At 40.2% G+C, this 27,757-nt stretch overlaps 1 protein-coding gene across 4 annotated transcripts in view; it reads left to right on the plus strand.

Annotated features, from left to right (window-relative positions):
* BACH2 (BACH transcriptional regulator 2) overlaps nt 1-27,757 on the plus strand; it is a 358,001-nt gene that overhangs the window by 220,738 nt on the left and 109,506 nt on the right. The window lies entirely within an intron of this gene.

Genomic DNA, 27,757 nt, shown 5'->3' on the forward strand with positions numbered 1-27,757 from the left:
GGGGATACCGGGCCTTGGTGCGCATTGTTCCACCGCGAACTAAAAGCAGATGTAGGGCAAGTGATAGTGACCCAACTTGGGTGAAACCATTTCCGACAGTCTGCTCCGTTTTAGAAATGCTTATGCTTCTGATAATCACTTTGGTTTATTTGAAGAACTTTTAAAACGCTGTCACTGTTTCAAAACAAAATGTGGTGTAGGTATCATCTTCCTGAATGTACAGAAATGTTTGTGGGTGCATCTCTTTGCTGAAAGTTGGTTGACATGTGGCTCGCGGCAGGGTGGTGCCAGCGCCTCGCCGATCACGCTTGCCTGTGCGCTGAACGACACACCAGCATGGAGTCTTGGAAAACGCCTGTAGATAAGTCAGCGTTGTTTTCCCTGAAAGTCCTGATACAGAAAAAGAGTGAAAGTACCAACACTAACTGGAAAAAATGTCACTCATTTTAGCCTCTTTGCATCCCTTGTTAGGACAAACCCTGGGTTGGGTTTTTTTACATTTGTGAACTTGTGCGGTAGGTGGAGCAGTGTGGGTGGCCCAGAAAAAGTAGCGGTTAGAATAAGATTTTCCATTTATTGCCCTTTGTGCATGGCTAAAAATAAGATTCATACAAATCAGAATATGTAGTGCAAGCACAATCACTCTGTTAATTCTGATGACTGGCTTGCCCACATCTTTGCATCTGTCTGGTAAGTGGTGCATTGGGAAATAAATGTGACTCTGTTTAAGCAACAAGAGGTGGCCAGGTTTTTGCGTTGTTTGTCTGCATGTACTAGTTTATCAGCATTTTCCCCTTCCAAAGGGAGAAAGACACAACTCATATATAAACAAATTGTGTCGATGGAAGGTTGAAAGAAGAAGTGATAGTCTCCGAATCTTTTTTTAAAAAGTAATTGCCTTGTTTGAAATGCTCTTTTAAAACATCCATCTTTTTGACTCATTGTTAGAAAGTTGTTTCTTGAAGACTCGTAGAACAGCAAGGGAAGGATCTCTTAGCAGTGTTGCCAAGAGATTAGCCACGTCTTCTGTTTGTGGATTGATGGGGCTGGTGAGAAGTGGGGGGGACAAGGATGAGGGCATGCCTGTCCTGGAATGCCCTCCGTGGACACAGATGGGGGGGGCAGAAGTTAACCAAGTAAAAACTCCCCTTCCTCTGACTGCTGACTCTACTGCAACCACAGTAAGTGGTAACATGTCAGTTTGTGGCTAGAAGAAACACCAAAGAGAGGTGGCGTCAGCGTTCACAGGGAAACTTGTACCTTCGTGATCCCAGTGATGGTGCTGTCCCCATTCCACTGGCTGAGTGGCTGTGGCATTTCCAAAGAATGAGAATGTCTGCAAGTGTTCTGAGACTTTCAGGTTGATGTAATTTGTGAAATGAGATGAGTCAAGAGGGCAGTCATTGCAGAAGCCTCTGGAAATTGAAGACTGCAAATCACATTCCTTATTGGCTTCTCCAACTGAAGCAGACAGTAAGGAAGGCATGGTGGTTAAAGCAAGGCAAGAGCTTTGGGAGAAGGAGGACTCAGGACCAAATCTTAGCTTAGCTGTGTGCTACTTTGATCTGTTTACTTAACCTTTCCTAAGCCTGGTTGTTTTTATTTGAAAACGGGAACAGGGATAGTACCTACCTCGTAGGTTTGTTGTGGGGATTAAATGAAATAACGTATATGAAACACAAAGCCAGCACTTAATAAAATGATGGGGTTGTTACTCTTATTTGTGCCATTGCAACATAGGAATATGTTGGAGAATTTTAGGACACTTGGGGGTTCCCCCTCTATGCTTGGCGTACAAATTCTGGAATTAAATGGACACACAATCAGCCTCTTGTTCATTGTTTCTCAGTCAGAAAGCTACAGGTCATTTACAGAGTAGTTTGATTCCTCATAGGTTTACCGATGCCATCTGGGGGGTATTTCTTTATTTTACCATTCAACCAGCACAATGTAAGCCTTTCTTTCCTTTTAAGATTAGAACTGTGTTGAGCATATTCAGTTATTTTTACCTTCTCGCTATGTTTTTTATTTAAACATGGATATTTCAGTTCTAACATCTGTGCATGTTAATTGTAGTACCTGCTGATATACATTCTGAAAGAGAGAGCATTAATGGTGTAATCAAGTACAATTTTAAATATTTCAGGTGGGAATGGGCAAAACTTCAGGAGCAATTAGTTTCCGTGGTGGTATAATTCCCTACAGAAAATATTGCATCTGTTACAATTCTGGTTACTAGTCAATCCTAGAGATGACCAGATACTGACAGGCAGAAAACAATTACTTTTGCTTCTTTTACTTTTTATTATTTTTTAAAAATTATTTACTGTTTAATGTAGTGTATTCCTGCCCTTCTAAGAGTCATTCTGCCCACCAAATTTTCCCATTTAAAAAAAGTAAACATATGGACGCCTGGGTGGTGCAGTTGATGAAGTGTCTGCCTTTGGCTCAGGGTCCTGGGATTGAGTCCCACATCAGGTTCCTAGCTGAGCGGAGCCTGCTTCTCCCTCTCCCTCTGCCTGCCGCTCTGCCCACTTGTGCTCTTGCTCTCTCTCTCTCTGACAAATAAATAAATAAAATCTTTAAAAAAAAGTAAATATAAGGGTGCCTGTGTGGCTCAGTTGTTTAAGTGTCTGACTCTTGATCTCAGCTCAAATCTTGACTTCAAGGTTGTGATTCAAGCCCTGCATTGGGCTCCACGCTGGGCATGGAGCCTACTTAAAAAAAAAAAAAAAGTGGATATATTTTATATTTCATAATAAGGTCATAATTGCATAGGCATCACTTAGTTTCTTTGGTTAACCTTTAGTATTAGATGCTAAGAGTTCACATCAGACTCTTCCTTCAACCTCCTCCATGACCTTCCCGGGATACAGTTTTTTCATTTATCAAATTAAAAAAGAAATTATGACTACACCTTGACTTTCCCTCACCTGGGACCTGACAAGAAGTGATAAATGAGGATCAATAAGCTAAGGAATTAAAATATGGAAGTGATAGAAAACAGTGATGGCTTGGTTTTATCAATTGATGTATTTTGCTAGTTGGTTTTTGGTTGTTTTTTTTTTTAATTTCTCTCCAGTTTTTTTTTTTTTTTTATGGTCTGTCCTACTCACTGACAGATACAACTTCTAACTTGTCATTTATATATCAACATCATCATTGGATTTTCTGGGTTTTTAATGTTAGTACCCAACAGGCTGGGGTGAAGATGTTTCTCAGATCAGCTTTGCCAGTAAGATCTGTCTTTCATTAGAATGGTGCCCAGGTTCTTACAGTGTATCCAGACAGTGCTGCTTATTAAATTTTTTTCTGTTGAATGAAATGGAAGAATGCTTTTTATTCATTTATTTATTTATTTTAGTTTTTGATGTGTAGTGTTCCATGATTCATTGTTTGCATGTAACACCCAGTGCTTCATGCCATACGTGCCCTCCTTAATACCCATCACCGGCCTAACCCATCCCCCCACCCCCCTGCCTTCTAGAACCCTCAGTTTGTTTCTCGGAGTCCATAGTCTCATGGTTCGGAAGAATGCTTTTTAGACAGAGCAAATCATTTGAGGTAACTAACAAAGTTCTTGGCATTGCAGATATAGCTTTAGTCCCCTCTATGAACACATACGCTCCCCATTATCTCTGCCTGCCTTATCGTATTTTGCCATAGACTGAAGTTTCTGTAAAAACCATAGGCAGAAGAAGGTGATGAATGAGGCTGTGGCTGTGATTTCCTCCCACACCTTCATAAGGAATGACAGAGACTCTGAAATCCATCCCATTGATATACCGTGTGCTTCTTCCTGGATAACAGCCAGTTTTAACCTATCCTTCATGTGCAATTTGAGGGTACTGGCTGGGCTGAGCTCATTATTCCTTTGGTTGAATAATGTAAAGCATTTGCAATGGAGATTTACTCTAATGATGTATTTTAAGTGCATGTCCGCATTGCTGGTTTAATGCACTCAGTCATGGAATGCTTTAGAGTTTATTGCTAATGGATGAATCCTCGGGAAAATCGGAATTTTCAATAAGATTGACATTTGGAGTGAGAAATATAAATCTAATGAGAGCATTTTAACCAAGGTTTGTAATTAGGGCGGAATGGAGTAGATTTGTACGCGCACACTACAGAAGGGCACAGCAGAAGGTGAAATTGCATGCTCTGCTATGAATGAGGGATGAAGGCTGATGTATCAGTGTCAGGCCACGACACTATGGAGTATAAATGACACTGTCACCAAGTGCTGCACAGGGTCCCCGGGGAATTCCACTCCAGTAAATTACTTTACTGACAACATTGTATCGGAATGAGAGGAGGGAGGAAAAAGCTGTCAGCACCAAGTGGAAGGTATTACAGTCCAACTGGCTGCAGGGATGGAAGTCACTGGTTTCCCTTCTACCTGGATATTTGGTATTCTCCTTTGTTAGTTAGTCCACAGAAGTTACAAATGCGTACCTGTAAAAGCACATCATGTCCACTTGGGGTCTAGGTTATGTGGTCAATCGCAAGGGAATAAACGTAAGTTGATTTGTATTAATTGGTTAGTGTTGGAATGTCTTTCTTGTTGTTTGTAGCTGAGTGTATTAGATGTTCAGTATAAGCTTGCCCTTATTTTCTTTTCTGTTAGTGAGGATTCCACATACATTATTAGGATGCGATCATCATTCTCTCTGTAACATTGTTTCCTTTCAAACCCTGCTTTAATAAGAACATATGTTTCTTTAATCCTCTCCTGACACTGTTTCCTCTCAGCACCTTCCCTCCCTAAGGGAAACAAATTGAACTGGCGCATAGCATTTCGTTTTGTGAAAGAACTCACAGTTAAGAACAGTTGATTCCTGGAGTGCAATTTGTGTAGAAAAACGATTTTTTTCCCTTCTATTTTCTTTTATCCCCCTGCAGTGAAGTGAGACCACCTCTTTTTTGGTCCATCTGTCAGACTATCTCTAGGGAAATATTAGGAGAAGAGACTAAGAGCATTGATTGTCCTGCTGCCTTCTGAGTCATTGAAGATGCGCTAGTCACCTTTGTCTGGCTTGACCTCCAATGTCAGTTCTTGAAAAAGCCAATTCTAAGTGCTCTGGAATTAACATGGTCACTTCTGAACAGAAAGTAAGTGTCTTCTTCGCGGATAGAGAGTTTGAAACAACATCCTTTCTGGCTTTCTTAAATATGTTGTACATTGTCCTTAGGGAAATAAACCTGATAAGCATCTCTGATAATTTGTTAACAGGAAGAACACATAGTATTCTGCAGAATGTCTCCGTAAGGCATCCAGATGGCAGGTTTTAAGCAACCTTTCTGAAACAGGACACAAATAGGCAACAGTGGCAATAATAATAATATCTTGGATTTGACTTTTATTCTTTCTAAAATATACTCTATCCATATCATCTGTATGCTTTAGTCTTTATTTTATAGCTATACTTACAGTCTTATTTTATTCATCCAAAGCATAAAACTTAGTAAAACCAAGATGTAAAGTTTCCAAGTAAAACTTGGAAAACTAGTTTTGAGGGTGGATAGGAAAAACCTAGGTTAACAATAAGATAGTTGATATTTCTGTTTTATGTAAGGTACCATCACCTTAAAAAAATCTTGGTTGGTGGGGGCACCTGGGTAGCTCAGTTGGTTAAGTGTCTGACTCTTGATTTCAGCTCGGGTCTTGATCTCAGGGTCATGGGTTTGGGCTCCTCGTTGAGCCCAACACGGAGCCCACTTAAAAAAATGTTAGTTGATGGTTCTAAAATAATAACTCACTGTGAATAACATGATATAAAATGTCTTAGTGCCATGTGCCATCCTCAGCATACAGACTGTGCTTATAGACTTTGCTTTATTTACTAAAGCTGCACAAAAGTCTAGGACTCTTTGCTGTATGGGAAATGAGAGTCTCTCCCTAAATAAACTCACCAGAATTTTTTCCTTTTTTCTTAAGTTTATTTTGATGGCAGTATGTGCTTTATATCTTATTTTCTCTTTATCCGTGACATCAGTTGGGAAATCACAAGTGTTTTGTTGTTTGCCACAATAGTACACATGCAATATATTTCTTTGTCCTGGCCTCTTGATGCAACGTGCTATCAAACTACATCTTTGGGTTTTTCTGAATTGAACCTGATGGAAGAAATTTAACAGCATCTAGAATGGAACTGGCTTAGACGCTCCTCCATTCTGTAGAGGTTCCTTGTCCCTCCTACCCATGTCTGACTGTATTCTCTTCTTTTTCTTACATTAAAATCAGAAAGGGAGAAAGGGGATGCTCCTTAGGAGATATAGGTCTGTGGAGAATTGTGAGTATTCATTTGGAAGCTATTCTTAGTTCTGAGAAAATAATGAACTTGAGCTTTGAGTCTTGCTGAATCTCCCATTAACAATCCTACCATCCTCACCACCTCCCTGAAGACGACTGATATTTTTCCTGATACTCTGAATGGAGTGTCTTCCAAGTGAAACACATCTTGGAAGGAATTGGCTCTGGCTGCCCAGCAGGCCCACCTCTTCAATAGTTTATTGGATGATTCTCGATTGTCCTTTTAAGTGCTTCTATTTTACATTACCTTGAAGCCTGCTCTGTAGAAGAAACTTTTCTGTAGACCTTGATTTACTCATCAGAAGTCAACCCATTAACATTAGCACTTCACTTAAGTTATCATTATGGTGTTTCCAAATGACAACTGCTGCCACACCGCAGTGTTCCCCTGAGTTCCCAGTGCTGCAGAAAAAGAGACTTTTGTTCTGACTTGATGAGGAAAAAAATGCAAACAACAACACCAGCTCCACCACCAGAGATCCTATAAAGACATGTTCAAATGAACAATAAGGTCGTTTGTTCACATATGACATAAGGATATAAGAATTTAAACAATCAGACCCCTTGTGAAATGTGGCAAAATATGCACCACAAACGTTGTGAAGTTCTCTGTCTCATGGAAGGCAGTTTTTACATGGGCTTCAAGAAACCCATTAATGTATAAACCACTCTTTAAAAAAAGAAACGAAAATCACTTGTCTCGCTACAACATTAAGGCAATTTCTGTTCTAAGTAAAGCTAAAATGCATTCATTTATATAAAGTACATGCACTATATTTTGTAAAAAAAAAAATACAGTATTCTATTAGGAAATGCAGTGCCTCTTCCCTCCTTCACCTGAAATGGGAAATCCATCATTTTGTCAAGACCCTTCTTCCTTTGAATAATATTTATTTCCTCAAAATGAAAAAAATTCCTTTAAATCACTTAGATTCTAGATGAAGTTTTAAGGCTTGAAAACAGTTCTCTAAATCCTCTGACACTGGTGAAGCCTGACGAGGGAATAAGCCTGCTTTAAAGGGAAATTTTAATTGAATTTACTTTTATTTGAACCCTATCCTTCTTCGCTTTGAGCCTTAAAGGAAGGTTTGGTATATTTGCAAACCCCAACAGGGCGATGGCAGGAAAATGCAGAGATCTCCTTATCAGCTTGGATCGGGGTCTCTTGACAGTAGCTCAGAATTGTTCCTATTTTGATGATTCTGATATTTAAAATGTGACCTTCCAGGATAAGGGAGCAGGGAGGAGCATGATTTCACTGGCCAAAGGTGCTCCACTGAGCTGGCTTACTATTATTATACTGTAAAAACTTCCAAGTATTTGCAGATGGATATATATACAGCATCCTTGCAAAATCCTCTTAATTGAAGAAATGTTTCATCTCTATCTCTGTTGACAGAAAAGATTGCCTACTGATAATTACTTTGCTTAAGTGTCTGAAATATGCCAGGAATGAGAGCATTCTGTGTTAGGTCATCTTTAATTATGCATGTACCACCTGTCAGTTCTAAATCAGCACCAGATTAGATCCTCATGGAGTCAGTACCAGGAGGGTTGGGGGGAAGCTGAGGTGATCTCTTTTAGAAATAACAAAAATAGATAGTAGTAAACACGGCTTATAACCTACAGTTTTTTTTTTTAGGGAACCTCATCTTCATTGTTCTGGACCGGGAATAAGCTATTGGTACATCTGAGAAATTTTTGAAAGCTTGCCCAAGCTACCTCAAGTAAAGATAAATCACTGCGAGAGAAGATGGTAGTCCCATCTGTTGCATTTCCTTTTTGCTTCTTCTCGTCATTGTAAATGAGCCAGGGAAAAGCTCAGAAACATTTTTTATAAGCTATGTGAGGACAGGAAATATGTTAACGATGTTAGATTTCATACATTTCAGGGGTTTTTTTCAGTAGTTGGTTGGCTTTTTTTAGAAGGACAAATGTGGGTTGGAAATAATGCTTGTTACCCTCTGTCAGCTTTTGATAGTTTTATTCTCACTTTTCTGGGTTGTTTGGGACTTTCTGGTGGGATGTTTAGGGTTCTTTATGAAGGGTTCTGTTCTCTCTTCTATCCTTTGATATTTTGGATTTGTGAGAGGTGTTTCTCTTTGTTCACCTGTCAGAGGTTTCAGGGAAGCCTTGAGTTGTTGTGCACTTTTCAGAGGAGGGGGTTGGATGACCGAGAGGCTGCAGGCAGAGAAGGAACAAGCAGAAGGAAATAACAGGTGGATGAGTTACCACATCTTGAGTTTCTTGAATTCCCCTGCCAAGGTGAGGTTCGTAGCCTGTCTGCTTTCCAGTCTGAGAAAACAGTCTTGGTAAGAGTTTATGAATAATAACCTTAGAAACAAGAATTTAGAGATCCTTAAATGCCTTATTTCAAGCATTGCTGTCTAGAGGCATTGAAGAGAACAATAGGTCTGCTGATAAAGAGGCAAAACCTCTGACTCCTGTGAAGTCCTTCCCGAGTGCTGTGATCTACCTCAGCCCTCTGAAGGAACCTTGGCCACTTTTGAATACTTGAGGCACCATTTGCTTTTCAACCCTAATCACACAGTCCACTGAAATGGAAGTACGGCCTCTGAAAAGAAGACCAGGGTCACAATACTTATAACCGTAACATTGCCAGTGCTTTGGCTATTTAATTCTCACTTAATTCTTGCAGTACACTGGTGTTCTGTGAAGAATGTTAAACGCCACACAGGAGATACTTATTAAAATAGGAGAATTTGGTTTATTCCAGGCCTTCCTTGACAGAAAAGAACATCAGAGAAGGAAGCGAAGCCAGAGGAAAACTGAAGAAAAGAATCGAAAAGAGGAGACATGGGGAGGTGGGGTAGGGGAGCAGTCCTGCCATGTTCTCTCATGCCAGCTCATATTTGCAAAATCTCTCCCATCTACCTGGAAAGCTCCTCCACTCTCTCCACCTGGTTGACTCTTGCTTTGAGTTGTTCAAGCATCATCTCCAAGAGCTTTCTTTGCTTCTTTCAGGCTGAATTAGCTGCCCGTCTTCTGGGATCCCACAGCACAGTGCCTGCCTTCTTCACGGCACTTATCATGCCTTACTGCAAGAGCTTGTTTATTTCTCTTTCTCCCCAACACAGCGTTTGCTGAAAAAGCTAACATTATCCTAATTGTGACAGTAGTAGTCACATGTCCAGAGAAAGAGTAGTAATGATTTCATTGGACTCCACAGTACTTAGAGCACATTAACTGCATTTCAAACAATTTTAATAGTACATGTGGCAAGGGAAATAGACAAATTTGAGTATAGTTCATGAACAGGGATCAGGAATGGAAACGCCATCGGAGAGTGTGTCCTGTAACCAGTGTTTGAAGGAACTGAGGAAGGATGGCCAGAAGAGAATAAGAATGGGAGACCCAACAGCTGTGCTTAGATAAAGGAAAGACTTTGTCACTCTAGAAAAAGCAGAACCAAAGGTAGGAGTTATAGAGAATGAGATTTGGGTTCAGAACAATAATTTTCTGGTGGCTAGAACTAGCTAGCTGTGGAACCAGTGGCCCCATTTTGTAGTAATGAATCCCCCCTTAGTGGAATGAGAATCATTATGTTTTGGGGCCGTGTTTGGGAACTGCTATGAACAAGATTCCCGCACTGTGTGGGAGCACAAACCAAATACCTTACCATTACGGAGAGTTCTGTTTTTTTATTTGAGTACATTTGACACACAATGTTACATTAATTTCATGTGTACAACACAGTGACTCAACTCTGTGCATTATGCTATGCGCACCACGAGTGTAACTAGCTACCACCTGTCACCATTCAACGCTATTACACTATCATTGACTATATTCCCTGTGCTGTGCCTTTTATTCCTGTGACTTATTCATTCCATTATTGGAACCCTGTATCTCCCACCCCCTGTCCCTCTGGAAACCATTTGTTTGTTCTCTGTTTATAGATCTGATTCTGCTTTTTGTTTGTTTGTTTTGTTTTGTTTTTTTAGATTGCACACATGAGTGAAATCACACGGCATTTGTCTTTCTCAGTCTGACTTATTTCAGTTAGCCTAATACCCTCCAGGTCCATCCATGTTGTCGCAAATGGCAGGATCACATCCTTTTTATGCTTGTGTAATATTCCATTATGTACACACACACACACACACACATATACACTCCATTATATATACACACACATACACACCACATAGTCCTTATCCATTCGTTTTTTGATGGATAGGTTGCTTCCGTATCTTGGCTATTGTAAATAATGCTGCAATAAACATAGGGATGCATATATCTTTTTGATGTTTTTTATTTCTTTGAGTAAATATCCAGTAGTTGAATTATTAGATCATCTGACCCTATGGTTATTTTTAAGACTTAGAGTCCCCATTCCATGCAGAGCCACAGTCAGGATGACCATGGGACAGCAGCCCAACCTCCACGTGGTACCTTGTTGATCTGGTGCTCAGCCCTCGTGGGCTCACAATGTACAGGCTGAAATGGGGGATGGAGTACAGGGCAGGGAGCTGGCTACTTCCTCAGGAAGTCTGTATGGTGAAACAGAAGGAGCACTGGATTGTGTCCCAGTTCACGTGCATCCTGGCCTCTCGCTAGCTGTGTGAGTGTGAGTGACTCCTCAAAGCCTCCAGTCTCCACGTTTTGCCATGCAAAAAAGAAATAATGTTCATTTCATAGAGTTGCCTTAAGGCTTACATAAGGTAAGGGAGTCAGTCCTTCATGGACTACAACGTGCTATCCATAGACGGGTACTTGTCCAGAGCCACAGCTCCAGCACTGACGGCCTGTGAATTCAGCGTTGTCACCAGCGCAATGGGCATCATTGCCTTCCTTGCAGGGTTGCCGCAAGCAGCATGATGGAACAAAATGGCACACGTGAAAGCACAGTGCCTGCCACAGAGCAGGTGTTCTGGATGGTCAGCCTCATTTCACCCTCTGGAGCTAGGAGACTAGGAAAAGGACATCCCAGCTCACCCACCTCTGCTGCTCAGGTCCTCGGAAGACTCTTTTACCTGCCCCCTGAGACTCGACCCGGTGCCCATACCCTCTCCTGTTGCCCCGTCATCTCAGCACGGAGCTGCCTTCTCCGCTTTTTCTGGGTTCTTCCTTCCTCTTCTACTTCCACGTCTTCCCACTACCGTTTTCTTCTCTTGGCCGTCTAATTTCCTCTTCTCTCTTTTTTTTCTGCATTCTGGGTAGGATTGTCCTGATAAGCACAAAGTTGAAAGTACTATTTCCTACCATTTTTTGTTCAAAATAAGAGGTTAGCTTGGGGGGAGGAGGAGGAGGCCTTTTTCATTTTCTTCTGAATTTGCTTAAAGTTACTATTTTTTTCAAATGTTAACATTTTCCCATCCCTCCATCCCTTGGGCTTGTAGTCATTAATTTGCCAGACACACAGCAGCTGAGTGTCTCTATGACATTGCAGGAGTTAGGAGAGTGTCGTTCACAGGGAACCTAACCCATATATTAACTCAGACAGAGCAAATTGCTAAATAAAGAGCTCCAGAATGCCAATTTGATTCTCTTGTTCCCAGCCGTTCCCATTGAAAGGGGGTTGCTGAGACAGAAAAAGCAATGGGCAGGGGAGGGGAACTTCCAGCCGTTTTACCGAGTCAGAAATTAGAGCCCCGCTGTCCACGTTCAGACATCTCTTTCATCCGTCCATCCACCCATCCACTAAATGCTCAGGACACAGGTGCTTGGCTAAGACCAGCAGAAGGCCCCGGACAGACACTAGGTGAGTGGTAGGGTCCCTGCCCTCAGCCTTCCTGGTAACTCTTCTACCATTTGAGCAGGTGGAAGAGTGGCTCATTTCGTCTATGGTTCTGTATTCCCAGCCATCCTCACAGGGTCTAGTGCAGCAACACAGGAGGGACAGTAAAAGCTGCAAGATGGAGGAAGAGAAAGAAGGAAAACAGTCAAGGGAAGAAAGGAAATCATATTAGCTGTAGTGCAGGGGGGTGTAAATTGCTACATGCACTAAATACAACTTAATGATTGCCATGAGCATCCAGGGAAACATCGCTACATATGGAAATTTGGATAAAGTGATGCTAATTATCTTCATCTCTGTAGAAGTCAAAATGGAAGCCACAGATTCTCTGGGTACATCCCTTAGAACACACATTTCTTCTGATTTTTCTCCCTTTAAGCTATGTTACTTGCTATTTAGCAGAAAAATGCAACTTTACCCCTCTGGTCATTTCTGACTTTTAATCAGAAAACTGAATTCTTTCCCTTCTAAGGAAAGTAAAAGAAAAAAAAAATCTATTTCCCCCCATCTCTTGCTGATCATAATGTTTCTTTGGGGCCATTGACCTAGTGGGAAGAGCATTGCTCTTGTTCTTGGGTCAGCCTATGACCCAGCAGCTGCCAACTGATTTACTCATCTCCCTGGACCTCCGGGTCTTTGTGGAAGGGTCAGGAGGAGAAATGCCTGCCTTGTGTGCACCCCTGGGTTGTCCTGACAATCAAGTAAGAAGAGATGTATACAAAAGCACTTTGAAAACAAAGGTGCTAAATATGTAAGGAATTTTATTATGGAATATAACAATGTCAGTTTTATTTTTCACAGTGTATTTATGGGTTTCTAAAATCTTAGCCTAACACTTGAGGTCATTTGCTATCTGCAATTTAGTCAACTGCCAAATTCCATTTAAAGGAAACTTGCAACATCCTAAAAGAGAAATAATTTTCTCCTTTTTTCCAGAAAATTCTCTGGACCTTTGTCTTGTTCACAAATATGCATGTTTTTTCATACACCAATACAAAGATATCTGAGCTTTAAACTTCTACTCCTCTGGGTTTCCACAACACTTTGTTCCTATCTTCAGTGCCCACCACACTGCCCATGCAGGGTTGCATAAAGCTCAGACCCCACCAGCAGTGGATGTAAGACATATATAAATAGTTGTGACGTGGGTAGCAGGTACCAATTTATTTGACAGGTAAACCTGGGAGTAAGGGTATATCTGGTGGAGATAACCTATCCTTTGAAGCAGGATAAGGAGCAAAGAAAAAGTAAGACATATTTGAGAATCCTAGTTTTGTCTGACCATGTATCTTATATTTGTCTTATCCCTCGTATTGCATCAAAGGATCCTTGAGGACAGGGACTTTCAGTTCATCAGTACTGTTATCAGTGGGGTCTGACGTGGGCTCACAAAGAGTAGATGTTAGTGAATGTTTGCTTGAGCAAATGTGTTCAGTACCATGTCATGCTCCATTTCAGTCTCAAAACTAATACCCCCATTTTTAAGCTCATTAACTTGATTCGGTATAAAAATGGCTATTTTGGACCTTTTCAGAATTTTTTTTTAACTCTGGAGAGGAGAAACAAACAAACGACGACCTCAGAAAAAGTTCTAGAACACAGAATAAGGAAAGTGATTTTGTTTACATTTGGAGGGCAGACCAAATGCAGAGATTTCAAGAAACTCTCCCTGCAACAGGAAAAGTGACTACTGGAGCTCCTGTGTGTATATTGATGTGTATGCACAGAAACTCTTTTTACCCAACAACCTACATGGTACAGTGATTTAGCCACTAACATTATACTTACTGCTAGATTTGCTGGATTCCCACATTCTTTACTAAAATTTATAACCCCCATTAGTGAAGAAATGTTTGTTAAATTCTCTGCTGTGTCCCCAGGGCCTCAAACTATGCTTGGGATGTAGTAGGTGCTTAATAAATATTTGCTGAAGGAATGAACGAGTGTGTCAAGTCTTATGGTAGACTCTGGGAACTAAAATGATGAGTAAGATGTAGTCTTTGCTCCAGGAACTCCATCGTCTAATGAAGAAGACAACACATGAAACCAATAATTATTATAGAATGTGGGAAAGCAATGAAAAAATGTGCAGAGATTTATTTTCTATTATTTAACTGTTGTTGTTGTTGTTGTTGTTGTTGTTATCACCTTGGAACAAGAAGATCAAAGAACAATCAGCTTTTGTCACTGTCCTGTCCTTTTATTTGACTACCTTTATCCTAAATTGTCAAATTTCTTGGAAGGTAGAGACTCATGATAAGCTCTAGGATGCCATTGTGCTAAAGGCTGCATAGAGAATAAACATGCACATCAGACTTCCAGGTCAAAGCCAGCTGTCATGTAAGAACAGGCATTCCTGGCTTGATATTATTCTTTCCAGCATCGTTCTAGTCCAGCCTCCTTTGCAGCTCCTCTTCCTCTCTCTTCGCTCTTAAACACTGGTGCTCCATAGCTATACCTACCTTAGGTGGTTTTAGTTAGCACCCAAATGCCGAAAACCTGACTGTCTCATTCCAGGCTCCACTTCCCTCCGGTGCTTTATACTGAACTGCCTGCTGGACATTCTGCAGGGATTTTATATTCCATCTGTCCAGACTGGAACTTGTCACTTCACCCTCCCATTCCCTCTGTTAAGAATAATGCCTCCGTATTCACCCATCAGACAAGCCCATGAGTCATCCTTCCCCTACACGCTCTGCATCCAAGGGGTCTCCACACCTGCCAATACTACCTGAAACCTCTCCGATCAATGTCCTTCTGCAGTCTCCTCCTTCAGTCCGGCACCAGCTGACCATCTTGTCTCCAGCCTTTCCCACCCCCTTTCATCTATTCCACGTGAAGCCAGAGAGATCCTTCTAAATCACAGACATGAACCAATACCTTCGAAACTCTTTAACACAGTCTATAACCTCGTGTGTGTCTGGCCCCTGCAAATTTCCTTAGTTTCATCTCCTGCCGCTCCCCTCCATCTTCATCTCTATGTTCCAGGGGTCTAGAACATTACATGGGTTCCATGCATGTTTACTGAATGAACCAGTCAAGCCAGAGCTGAGAGGAGGGAAGAACACTTAGGTGAGAAACCTAATAAGTGAAGGCAGAGGTAGGAATCTGTGTAATGGGTTCAAGAGAGACCAGTGGCTCAGAGAGGGGATTTAGGCTGGAGATCGGAAGATACAGCTGGACACATGCACACCTTGCCCTTTGGCAACACCAAACGATTTGAGGTTTCTCTGTGTACCTTGTGGTTTCACGCTCTCATGCCTTTGCTGCTCTCTCAGACCCTCTCCACCTCGTCCACCTGGCACACCTGGCAGGCCACCTCCTCTATGAGGTCACCCCCCCCAATCTAACCTTCCTCCAGATGGTCTTTCAAAGGTGAAAGTGCAGTGATTTAGCCACTAAGCTTCTACTTACTCTGGGTTTGGTAGGTCCTTTCATTCTTTCCTGGAATGTGTGGTAACTTCATTGATGCAGAAATGCTCGTGTTATTCTCTGATGAACCCCGAGTGTGCCACCACTGTGTCCACAGTATCTCATGTACAGTCTGTTATCACGGTCCATTGGAATGATTTGTGTACGTCTGTTGCCCCCCAGCCCCGACCCTGGACAGAGACAAGAGACCGTGTCTTTTGCATATGTGTATATCCACTCTTTGAAACAGTGTCTGGCACACAGCGAACAAAGTTCGGTGGAAATTTGGCTGAATGAATGAGCACATCACCCTATCAGTCCATGGTCATGTAATGAACTTCAGCTCTGCCTTCTCCCTGCCCACTCACACTGTTCACCGGATGCGATCTCTTCTTTCTCTGTAGCCTCTTGTACATACACATACCCCCCGCCCCATTGCTCTGGCCACCCCTGCAATGGGCATGCGTTACCTCACGTCTGACCTTGCATTTGTCTCTCACCTCTTTGCCACTCAGCATGCTGTCCTTGGTTTAATCTGTCTCACACATCACTTTGATCACATCATTTGTCTAGTTGGGATCCTTCAGCAGCACCTCTTTATTTATTGAATAATGGCCAACTCCTCACCCTGGAATTCAGGCCACTCCACTACCTGACCAACCTTTACAGCCTCGCTTCACACCTCCCAAGCCAAGCTAAATTCCATTGCATTCCACACATGGGCTTACTTTTCATCTGTGTTCTTTCCACATGCCACTCTCTTTTCTTGGAGAGACCTTCCCCTTCCCCTACTTGTCAAAATCATACTCCTTTTTACTACCAAACAAAATGGCATTCTTACTCTCAAATTCAGAGCGACAGTTCCAGCCCAGAGTGGCTTTCCTTTCTCTCTACTATTAGAACACTTGGGTTATACCACTCACGTGCTCCCTATTACATGATGCTTTTATTATACTTAGGGTTCATACGAGTGTCTACTCTATTCGGGGCATGGTACTATGCAGTCACCTGCCCTTTTTATAATTCTACCCCCACCAGCAATGTCCATGATTTAAGGTCACATAGCTAGTGAGGAGGGACCCAGGCTTCAGACCCCTGGTCTGTGCTACTGCAAAGCCTGGACACCGCCCCTCTGGCATCGCGGCAGCCTCACTCAAAACGCTGGTGGTCTTATGCTTCCCCTCGAGTAGGGAGAGGTCCTGGGTTATACATAGCTTGGTTCCAGTGCAACATAGATCTATTGAGTTTCCCCATGTGCTCCCACTGACTCCTGGGCTGGTGTGTTTTCTCACTCCTCCTGCCTGGAATCTGCCACATTCTCTGCCACCAAATTAATGTTCATAAATACCAACTTGGTCACTTCGGTCCATAACATTGGGTTTAAACCACATACCTGACTTTCAGGGTCCTTTAGTTGACCTTGTCACCCCTGCCCCCCATTCCAGAATCATGTGTCCAGCTGTACCTTCTACTCCCCCCTACCCCAGTCTAAATCCTCTCTCTGAGCCTCTGGTCTTCTCTCTTGAACAGAGCACATAGATTCCTACCTCTCCCTTTAGTTGTGAGGTTTGTTTTTTTGACATAAATGCCCTTCCTCCTCTCCAGCTCTGGGTTTATTGGTTTGTTCAGTAAGTGCACATTGAGCCTGGCTGTGAACCAACCACTGGGGTAGGCTCTGGAAACATAGAAGACAGAAAATAACGCACATTGTGCCCTCAGGGGGGCCTCAGTCTGAAGTATGTAGACACAAAAACAAACAGCATGAAGATATTCAGTGACAGAGAAACAGAATTGCTTGGGTAGCAAACAGGTCACATTCTACCCATCCATTAAGATCTGCCCAATTCTATTTTCTGTCCAAACTCATTTTTCTCTTTTATCAGCCTTTATGATACTAATTACCCTGCAACATGCATTTTGACATTTACTCACATTCTGCCTTATCTTGTTATTTAAGTGTACATGTGTTCTACTTCCACAAGTGGGTTTTAAGTGCCTTGAAACGAGGCCTATAAGCCTTATGTGTTTTGTACCTGCTTTATCAGTTAGCATTTGCTGTGTAAGGAAATACCTCCAAACATAGTGACTTAAAACCATAAACATTTATGATTTCTTACAATTTTGTGAGTACCGACTGAGCAGTACTTCTCGTTCAGACTGGCTTGGTTGGAGCTGAATAATCTAGGATAGAGCTGGACAGACTAGCCCACAGGCCTTCCTCTTCTTTTGTAAGTAAGGTTGCATTGGAACACAGCCACCCCCAGATGGTCTGTGGCTGCTTCCACACTACAGGGTGAGGAGTTATGACAGAGATCATATAAGCTGCAAGGCTGAAATATTTACTTTCTGGTCCTTTGAGTAAAAGTTTGCCAACCCTGCTCTAAGGTGACCTCACTTACTTGCCCAGTGGTTGGCAGGCTCTGGTTTGCTCCTGGGATGCTCATTTCTGTTTCACATGGTCTCTCATTCTCCAGGAGGGGCCAGCCCGGACTTCTTCATATGGTGGTGTCAGGATTCCAACAAGCAGCAAGAGAGGGCAAGCTTCAATGTATAAGCATTTTTCAACTCTGCTTGCATCACATTTTCTATTGTCCCTGTGGTAAAAGTAAATCCTGTGGCCAAGCCCAGAGTCAGGGTTGGGGGTGGGGGGAGGTGGGGGGGACAACCCAAGAGTCTGTATTACAGGAGCAAATTATTGCAGCCATTTTGGGAAAAGAGTCCACCATACCAGTACCAGCTCCTTCCTCAGGCACCATTCCCCCTCCCTCTGTCCATCCCGAGTGTTCAGCATTGGCACCTGGTGGATACTCCATACAAGCTTTTGTGGAACTGAATTAAACTCGTGAATTGAATCTTTGAGGGAAGGGCATACAACTAATAGTTACTATGTAACTGTAGTGTGCCAGGTCCTGCCAGAGGCCCTGTGGTACAGTGATGAACAAAACATGCAGCTCCTACCGTCAGGGGGCATGAGGCCAAATGTCAATTCTGTGTGTCCTTCTGTCCACTTGTGAACTGGATGCTCTCTTAGCTTCTTACTAAGGATCCTTAGTATTTCACTATGACCCATCCTTTCTTATCTCCTTTCTACCCCCACTACCCACCTATTCTGTGGACTTCACAAGTGTACACATGGCCTAATTTAGGGTGCCCCTGCTTCCAGCCCCTTCCTCTCCCTTCTCCCTGAGCATCACCAACCAGCTGATCTTCCTAATGCATCACTTTCATCAAAAGCCTTGTCCATTCAACAAATAGACTCTTTAATATCCTCAGTAAGCACCCTAACACAGTCCCTAAACTCCTCTTTGTCTGGACTCCTTTCTCTTCTCTGAGTTTACACGATGTGTCCCTATGTCTGTTCCCAGATGTGCCTTTTGAGATACTACCCATCTGTCAAAGACAGGCCTAGGTGCCACCTCCTACGTGCTGCTTTCCTGATTGCCCTTATTGAAAGTTATTTCCTTCTCTGCACTCACAGGGTGCCGAGCTTGGAATGCAACTTAGATGGCACATATCTCATCCTGTCTGGCATTTGAATTATCCTCACTCATCCACCTCATGCACTGTATCCCTACTTGAGATTAAAGAACAGGTCTTATCCATTTCCATTCCTCCTGAATGCCTTGCACAAAGGGGACTTTCAGCAAAATCTTGTTTTGTGCGTAAATGGATAACTGACATTTGCATATCACTTTTACCATTTCCAGACTCTTATCTGCCATATCTCTATGAGGCCATTGATTTAAGTGTAGTATTTTGTAGACCACTAAGAAAGAAGAAATACCAAACTATGATAAGCTATCAATTTTAAGATATCTTAAAATTTTCTGAAATATTGTTAAGTGGGAAAATATGCATCCTAGAATTAGTGAAATACAAAATATTAAACCCAATTTAGATAGATACAGGTATCCAACTAGATATTTATAAAATACCTTAGGGTGCCAGGTGTTAGAATCTCACAGCAGTCATATAAGAGAGGTAATGGGTTGTATTATTCCCATTTTACAGGAAAAAAAATTAAAGTTCAAAGAGGCTACAGTTCTTTTTCACAATGAAACAACTATAAATAGGAGAGCCAAATTTTATGGCTGAGACATAACTGCTTTCCTAAAATCACCTGTGGATATCAAAACCCTTAAGTCAGCTAGCTCTAAGTCTAATTATCAACATGGACCTTTTTCTTTCTTTTCAAAATTGTATGCACATCAGTTGGCCTTTCAGTTTGTTTTTCCCAGCTGTATTGTTTTATCATGTTACCCTAGGAACATCCTGTTGCTTGACATAACATAACGTAATGTGATGTGATATTTCATGCTGCTTAGCAAAAATTAGAATGCTTGTTGGATGCTTAGATTTTCTTGGGTAGTAATTAGCAGGCCGAATCTCTCTCACACACACCCATAGGAGTTTCTCAACCATCCGTTAGCCTCAAAAGAGTAGAAAGGTTCTCCAAACCCAACACTTCACTTAATTAATTACTTCATCTGAATACTTCCTTCTGGATTTTAAGAAGCACTCTCTGGAATATACAGTTAAGAGACAAAGCTTTTTTTATTAGTAAGTTCGGATAGTTATTACACTTTAGAAGGAATTGGTATTGCAGTTTTTGACTTATGTAGCTATCAGGCTTATTTTCAAGAACAGGTGTACAGTACTAAAAATTCTCTCCTATATATGTCTGGTTGTATTTTCGTTGTATTCAAATTGCTAAGTAAAAGAAGAAAAACGCAAATGGAAGAGTCTCCCCAGATCAGCAGGAACTGGAATGTGTTCAAGTCTTGGCAGAGTCAGTTCAGCCTTTCATCTGTCCAAGGGGAGATGTGTTGAAATCCCCCCACTGTTCTCAGGATTACTCAGACTTTATTTGAGTAGCTTGTTGATTTCTGGTCACGGCACTTTAAAAAAAGCAGTTGGAGAGAGGGAAAGATGTTGGGAAGACTAGCCGAATAATACAAAATAAGGTCTATAAAGAAAAATTAAGAGGAAAAAGTTGTTTCATTTGGATAAGAGAAAGTGAAGTTAATTTCTCTCTTCAGATACTTAAAGCTTTTTGGTGAAGAAAAGAATAGCTCAGTTATACTCTTTGCCCACTAAGCACAAAACAAGAGGAAATTGGCTTTTATTTCTGTTGGATACATTGCATGGTGACAAAGTTCTAGAAGTGTTCCCCAGGTATACCACAGTGAGGTCTCTATTCCAAGACCTTTTGGATTCACTTACCTAGAGTGGATAGGAGACCAAAGGAGGAAATCTCTCAAGGCTCCTTCAGCACTGTGATTGAGTTCATCTCCTATTTTCATCAAGACCCTGAACAACTTTCAGATTATGATTATCAGATATGTCATATAGTTTCCACCACTTGTTGCTATGACATGGGTAAATTGGAAGTTAGGATGTAGTACCTCTCATGAGAACTTGGCTATGATTAGGATTACACAGTCCCCAAGTACTTATATAACATAATGTCCTAGCCTTATGCCCTGTAGGTTGTGTGTATGACTCATGCCGTACACATGATCCACATCACATCTTAAAAGACTTTTGGGCATTTGGCCTTTTCAAGAATGTTGGTCCTGAACATACTCCTTTGTCTCCCATATGATTAGCTTCCCCCTTTGTACTCATCCTTTCCATTGGTATATAAAATATGTAATGTCACCCAATGGAAAAAAAAAAAAACACCTTCTTTTGCCACACCCTCCCCTAGGCTCTACCCGACTTTACTGCTCCCTGTAACACAAAATGTCTTGAGCTTTTTTGTCTGTAGGCATTAACTATCTCTGCTCCCTCATATAATCCTACTACTCCTCCAAAAATGTTCGTATCAAAGTCACCAACGTCCTTCTTGCCTCATCTTCCTCAGCTTCTCAGCAGCATCCAACACAGTCAACCACTCACTTCTTCCTAAAACCCACTATTTTCTGGGCCTGCATGGCAGCACCATTTCCTGGATTGTTTTTTCCCCCCAGGCACCACTGCTGTCTTCTTTTCTGTTTAGTGTCTGAATAGATGTGCCCTGAGGCACAATCCTTGACTTCATCTTTTCTGTCTGCACTTTCACTTGCTGTCTCTTCTGCTCCCAAAAGTTCATGGTACCGACTCTCCAGTTTATATTTCCAGCTCTGATCTCTCCCCTGAATATCCAGTGTTATACTCGACATACCCATTTGGATGTTTAATAATCGTTTCAAAATTAACATAGCAAAAGCAGAACTTAGGTTCTAGTTTTTTCACATACGAAGATCTTACAAATTCTCAAATAAAGCTCATCAAACAAGGAAACAAACCCATGAGTAGAAATCAGCACAAGCAACAAATAATACATTGATTACCCCTTCCCTACCAAGGACTTTAGGTGTTTGAATTATCAGGTTTAAAAAAAAAGCCTACCTCTCTATTAAAAAAAAAAAAAAAAAAAACGCTTTTTAGGATAGAATACAAAAATAACCAGCAACAGTGGGCTATCAAAATCATCAGACACTTCTGAAAAAGAACTGAAATGAAACAAATTAATTGACTAACAAAAAAATTAGTGGATATGCTCATTTATAACTGATGAATTCATGAACTGGAAAATCAAACTGAAGTAGTTTTCATACAATAGAGCACACATGACAAGGAGAAAAAAATGTAAGGAAGAGAGATTAATAGTATAGAAGGCAGAATAAGAAGGCCTGGCATATGCTGATTCAGGGTCACAAAGGGGAAGAATATACAGGATAGTGGTGAGACAATGAAATTATGGCTGAGAATGTTCCAAATAAGATGAGATATATGGATCCACTGATATAGGAAGTAGTATGTACTAAGTAGACAATGCAATAAGATTACACATCCCTGGGAAGACAAAGTTCTCTTAAAAGGAGCCATAGAGAAAACACAGAGTATGCCCTCTAAGGAATAATAATTAGGCTGACAGCAGACTTCTCAATGGTGACAACTGAAGTCAGGAGCAGTAAAACAACATTTTTAAGGTTCTGAGAATAATAAAATTGTGTACTCAGCAAGAATAACTTTCAAAAATGAGAGTGAAATACTGTTTTCATAAGAGGAAGATCTAAGAGAGTTTACCACCAGCAGGCTTACATTGAAGGAACTTCAAAGGATATATTTCAGAAAGAAGGACGAGGGTAGCAAAAGAAAAGTCTAAAATATGGGGAAAAAGTGATAAGCAAAGAATTTGGTAAACATGTAGGTAAATCTAAACAAACACTGATGGTTTAAAATAATAATGTCTAATATAGAGGAAAAGATAAACTAAAATACTGGGTAAAACTTCATATATGCAAGGAAGGAGCTATCAGAGTTAGTATTATAAGGTCCTTTTGTTGTTCTGAAAGGAGATTATGATATTGATTTTAGAGTTCAAGGGAAACTACTAAAAGAATAGAAATAGTATGTAATTTCCAAGCCACTTTTTTAAAAGTCAAACAAGAATAGAAATAAAAGTAGAACATAGAAAAAAAAAAACCAGGATAAATAGCAAAGGTAAGATTATAGGAACAAACACAAATATATTAGTAATCACAATTTATGTAAAGGGCCTAATCTTTCTGGCTAAAAGACAGATATAGTAAAACTAAGACTTTTAAAAATAATAGTAATTTAGCTATACAGTGTTAGAAAAGGCACCCCTAACATGGAAAGACAAAGAAAAGGGATGGAAAAATATATTCCAGCAAATACTAATCAAAAGGTAGCTAGGGTAGCTTTATTGATAATCAAGCAAAATACACTTTAAGACCAAAAGCACTGGGGCGCCTGGGTGGCTCAGTTGGTTAAGCGAATGCCTTTGGCTCAGGTCATGATCCCAAGGTCCTGGGATCGAGTCCTATGTCAGGCTTCCTGCTCAGTGGGGAGTCTGCTTCTCCCTCTACCCTCCACCCCACTCGTGCATGCTCTCTCTCTCTCTCTCTCTCTCAAAAATAAATAAAATCTTTAAAAAAAAAAGACCAAAAGCATTAGAGATAGAGATAATGCTACATATTGATAGAAGTTTAACTCATTAAAAAGTATAACGTTTCTAAAATAGCCTCAAACTACATAAAACAAAAACTGATAAAACTATAGGGAAATTTCTCCCAAGTTATTGCTTGGTCAAGGAGACAACAAATAGTAAAGATACATAAAATTTAGGCATCACAATTAAATAGTTTGATTCATGGACATCAGGAACCTTCCACCAAACCATTAGAATACATGTATTCTTCACAAGAAAGTTATAAAAATTGACCTTATACTAAGCCACAAAATTAGTCTCACCAGATTTCCAAAAATAACTAATAATGACTGCATTCTCTGATCAGAGTACAATTAAACTAGAAGTCAATAACTAAAAGATTAAATTCCCCAAATTTCCCCTTATATTTGGAAATTTGAAGACATTTCTAAATAACTCATTGATCAAAGATATCACAATGGAAATTTTTAAATACTTAGAATTGAATGAAAATGAAAATATTACATATCAAAACTTGTGGGATGCAGTGAAAGTTGTACTTAGAGGAAAATTTATAGCCTCAAATGTTTTACCAAAAGAGAAAAAAAGTGAAAATTAATAAGCTAACTTTGAGAAGGTGGAAAAAGATGAGGGAGAAAGGAAGGAAGGAGGAATAAATATGACAACAGAAATTAATTAAATTGAAAATAAAAATACCAGATAGAGGATCAATAGAGCCAAAGTTGGTTCTATGAATGGGGTTCAGGTTTTGAAAAAAGTAGGTAGTAAATATTTTTGGCTCTGTAGGCAGTATAGTATCTGTCACTCAACTTTACCATTGTAGTGCAAAATGAATGGATGTAGCTCTGTTTGAATAAAATTTTATGTACAAAACTAGTGAACAGCCGATTTTGGCCTATGGATCATAATCTGCTGACCGCTGGACTATTGGTAAACCTGACTGATGCACAAAAATAATGAGAAAGTTTAACAAAGTGGCTGGATATAAGATCAATATACAAAAATTAGTTGCCTTTTTATATACCAGTAACAGAAAAATAACTTTTTAAAAGTTATTTATAATAACAAAAAATTTTAAGTGTCTGAATCTAATAAAATTTGTGTAAAGCCTAAAGAAATTAAAACTTTGTTGTTTAATCTGCCTCATTCTCAGACCAGTGGTTTTCAAAATTTTGTTCTTAGACCCCTTTATACTCCAAAAAATTACTGAGAACACCAAAGAGGTTTTGTTTATTTGGGTTTTATCAATCTATATTTACTTTGTTAAAAATTAAAACTGAACATTTCGGGTATTTATTAATTAATTTAAAGTAATAAGCATACTACATGCTAACATAAAAAGCACATCTTTATGAAAAAAACTATCTTTCAAGACAAAGAAGTAGAAGAATGGCATTGTTTTATATTTTTCCAAATCTCTTTAATGTCTAGCATAATAGAAGATACTTGGATTCTAATATCTATTTCAGTATTTAAACTGTTATAATATGTTGTTTCGGTTAAATTATATGAAGAAAATTCAGCTTCACACAGATTTGTAGTTGGGAAAGCCTTTAATAGCCTTTTGTGAATACTCTTCTTTGACCCTACACCAAAATTTGATACGTAAAGACTTCCTACAGGTTACTTGAAATACAGAATCTACAATCAAATCAGTGGCCCCATGCCCCATTATATTAAAATTTATCAGCCTGCTTTGCATATTGAATGGATCTATTACCAAAGCATGATTTTTTTTAAGGACATGATTGGTTATTTGGAAAATGTTGGTTAACAGTTATACAGATCTTCAAAGTGGTAACATTTTATTTTGCAATGTCCAAAAAAGCACAGGTTAATAGTACCAACAACCTCATCAGGAAAGTTTTTCAGTTTGGGGAAGCTGTCAAGCTCACAGTAGCAGATACACACTTTCCAAAAATCTGATTTTTAGAAGCTTGCATTTTATCATCAGCAATAAATTCTACCAGTGGTTTTCCTTGAAGTGACAGCTCACTTTTTTCATTTTCAAGAAAATATCTGCCAGATACCTAAGTCTGAATAACCATAGTTTGTCAGGCATTCTTTCGAGTAAAAATGGTGTTCTATGAAAGTGGCTTGTTCAACTTGCAACTCAGACAATCCCGCAAATGTTTTTCCTTGAGACAACAATCATACCTCAGTCTGCAGTAAAAGTATTTGAAGCACCTTTGTCAAATAAAACATTAAAATGATGTGTACTCAAATGTTGAGATTTAACATAAATTTAATACAAATAATAATTCTTACCGCTTGATCAATATGTTCTTAAGTGAAGCTAACATTTTATTTTACTGTGAGTGTGTGGTAGTGAGGAGCTGGTACCGTTGGTGCCACTGCCTTGTTTCGTGCTGAAGCACCAGCAGTTCTACCCACCGTTATATTTGCACCGTCAACTCAAATACCAACCTGTGAAAAAAACAAATAACATCTTAGTATTATGACTTCATTGACTTTCTGAGAGGGTGTCGGGATCCCTAAGGGTTCTGTAGACCACACCTGAGATCATTTGCCATAGACCTTCATGACGCTCTCTCCTAGGTGAGAGATCACAGTCTAAATGCCATGCCTTCAAAGAGAGCTGTCCTACATAGGCCCCACAAACTCCCTAACAGATCACCCTATTTTGCCTTTATCATAGCACTTATCACGACTTGATCATTTCTATTTGTGTGTTTATTATCTGTCTCCCCCAGCTGGATATAAGACTTGAGAATGAATGCAGGGACTTTGTCTGTCATGTTCAGTACACCAACTATATCTCCAAAATCTAAAATAGTACTTGAAACTAAGTACTCAATAAATGTTTGAGGAATGATTGAATCAGGGTGAGATGATGCACAGGGAGTTGGGGTTCTCATCATTTCTCACTCAGATGGCCTCATAGCTGTAAACAGCTATTTTGTACTCTAGATTCTATGGATAATAATAGAAGGAACTTTTGAGTTTTGCATTATACATGTTTTTAAATTAGTCCTCACAAGCACCCTGAAAGCTAAGTATTATTTACCCCTTTTTACAAAAAAAAAAAAAAAAAGTCAACAAGAACTATTCCAAACCTAAAGATGTGATAAGTGTTAGAGCCAAAAATTTAGTTAATATCCTTCAGCTTCCTCCCAGGTGAAACAGTAACTCAATGGATGCACATTAATACATAATCACAATTATTGCTCAGAGTGCCAAGGTTTCAAGAATTGGCTGCCAAATGATGAGGCAGTAGTCATTCAGAAAGTGTGTTTGTTAGAGGGAATTTTTAAAATAATTAAAATTGAAACTCTGAAGTTATAACAAATGAGCAGCAGATTTTCAAAATTAACTTATTTGCACATTTTAGAAATGTTTACCTCAATCTTCAATTCCCAAGAAACCATTGTATTTCTTCAGTCTCTTGCTCAGAAGTTCTTAGGATCTTCATAGGAACTGTAGCAATGGCAAATGAGCATGAAGTTCTCAAGTTACATTCACACCGAAGATCTCTCCTTTACCCTGGTTCCTGGCTGGAACAAGTGTCCAATAGTAGGTGGTAACATGCTTATCAGCATAGAGACTTAAGCCTAAACCTAATCTCAGCTTTTTAACTTTCCTTCATAGATTACACCACAGAGAAGCTATGACCAGATTTTAGGGGTTACACAGAATCAGCAGTAGAACATGGAATACAAGTCAGCCCTCTTATTTAGACAGATGGAGGCTCTGTTTGCTTCAGGTTTTATGTGAAATCTTTAATACCAAGGAAAGATCTACCAACAGACTTTCAAGGGAACGCCTAGATTAGCCCACTAGACACCATACAGAACTTGGACAATGAGTTCCCTAGGACTGTGTTTGCAGCCTTGATATCTATAACTTTTAAAAAAATAAAGTGGAGTGCCAATGTTTCACCCCAGTTCTGTTTTTAAAATGTGCTAGTGAAAACTGCAGTGGTTAATGGTGTGACTCTACAGTAGGCATTCACAGGGCCTTTCTTTTCCACCTGTGTTTTGAAAGTCCACAATTATCTATTAACTTAATTCACCTTCAATTAGAATATAAATACTCCTAGCAACTTCAGGAGAGATTGGAAGTCACTTACAACTTTCCAAAAAGTAATTTAAACTCTAAACACACAAAGGTGGGGCGTCTGGGTGGCTCAGTTGGTTAAGTGTCTGCCTTCAGCTCAGGTCATGATCCCAGGGTCCTGGGATCGAGCCCGGCATCCGTCGGGCTCCTTGCTCAGCGGGTAGCCTGCTTCTCCCTCTCCCTGCCTCTCCCCCTGCTTGTGCTCTCTCTCTTTCTCTCTTGCTCTCTCTCT

Source organism: Eumetopias jubatus, unplaced genomic scaffold, assembly GCF_037043125.1.
Source record: "Eumetopias jubatus isolate StellerSeaLion01/CBP00866 unplaced genomic scaffold, mEumJub1_p1.0 scaffold_6, whole genome shotgun sequence".
In the NCBI taxonomy this organism is placed as follows: domain Eukaryota; kingdom Metazoa; phylum Chordata; class Mammalia; order Carnivora; family Otariidae; genus Eumetopias; species Eumetopias jubatus.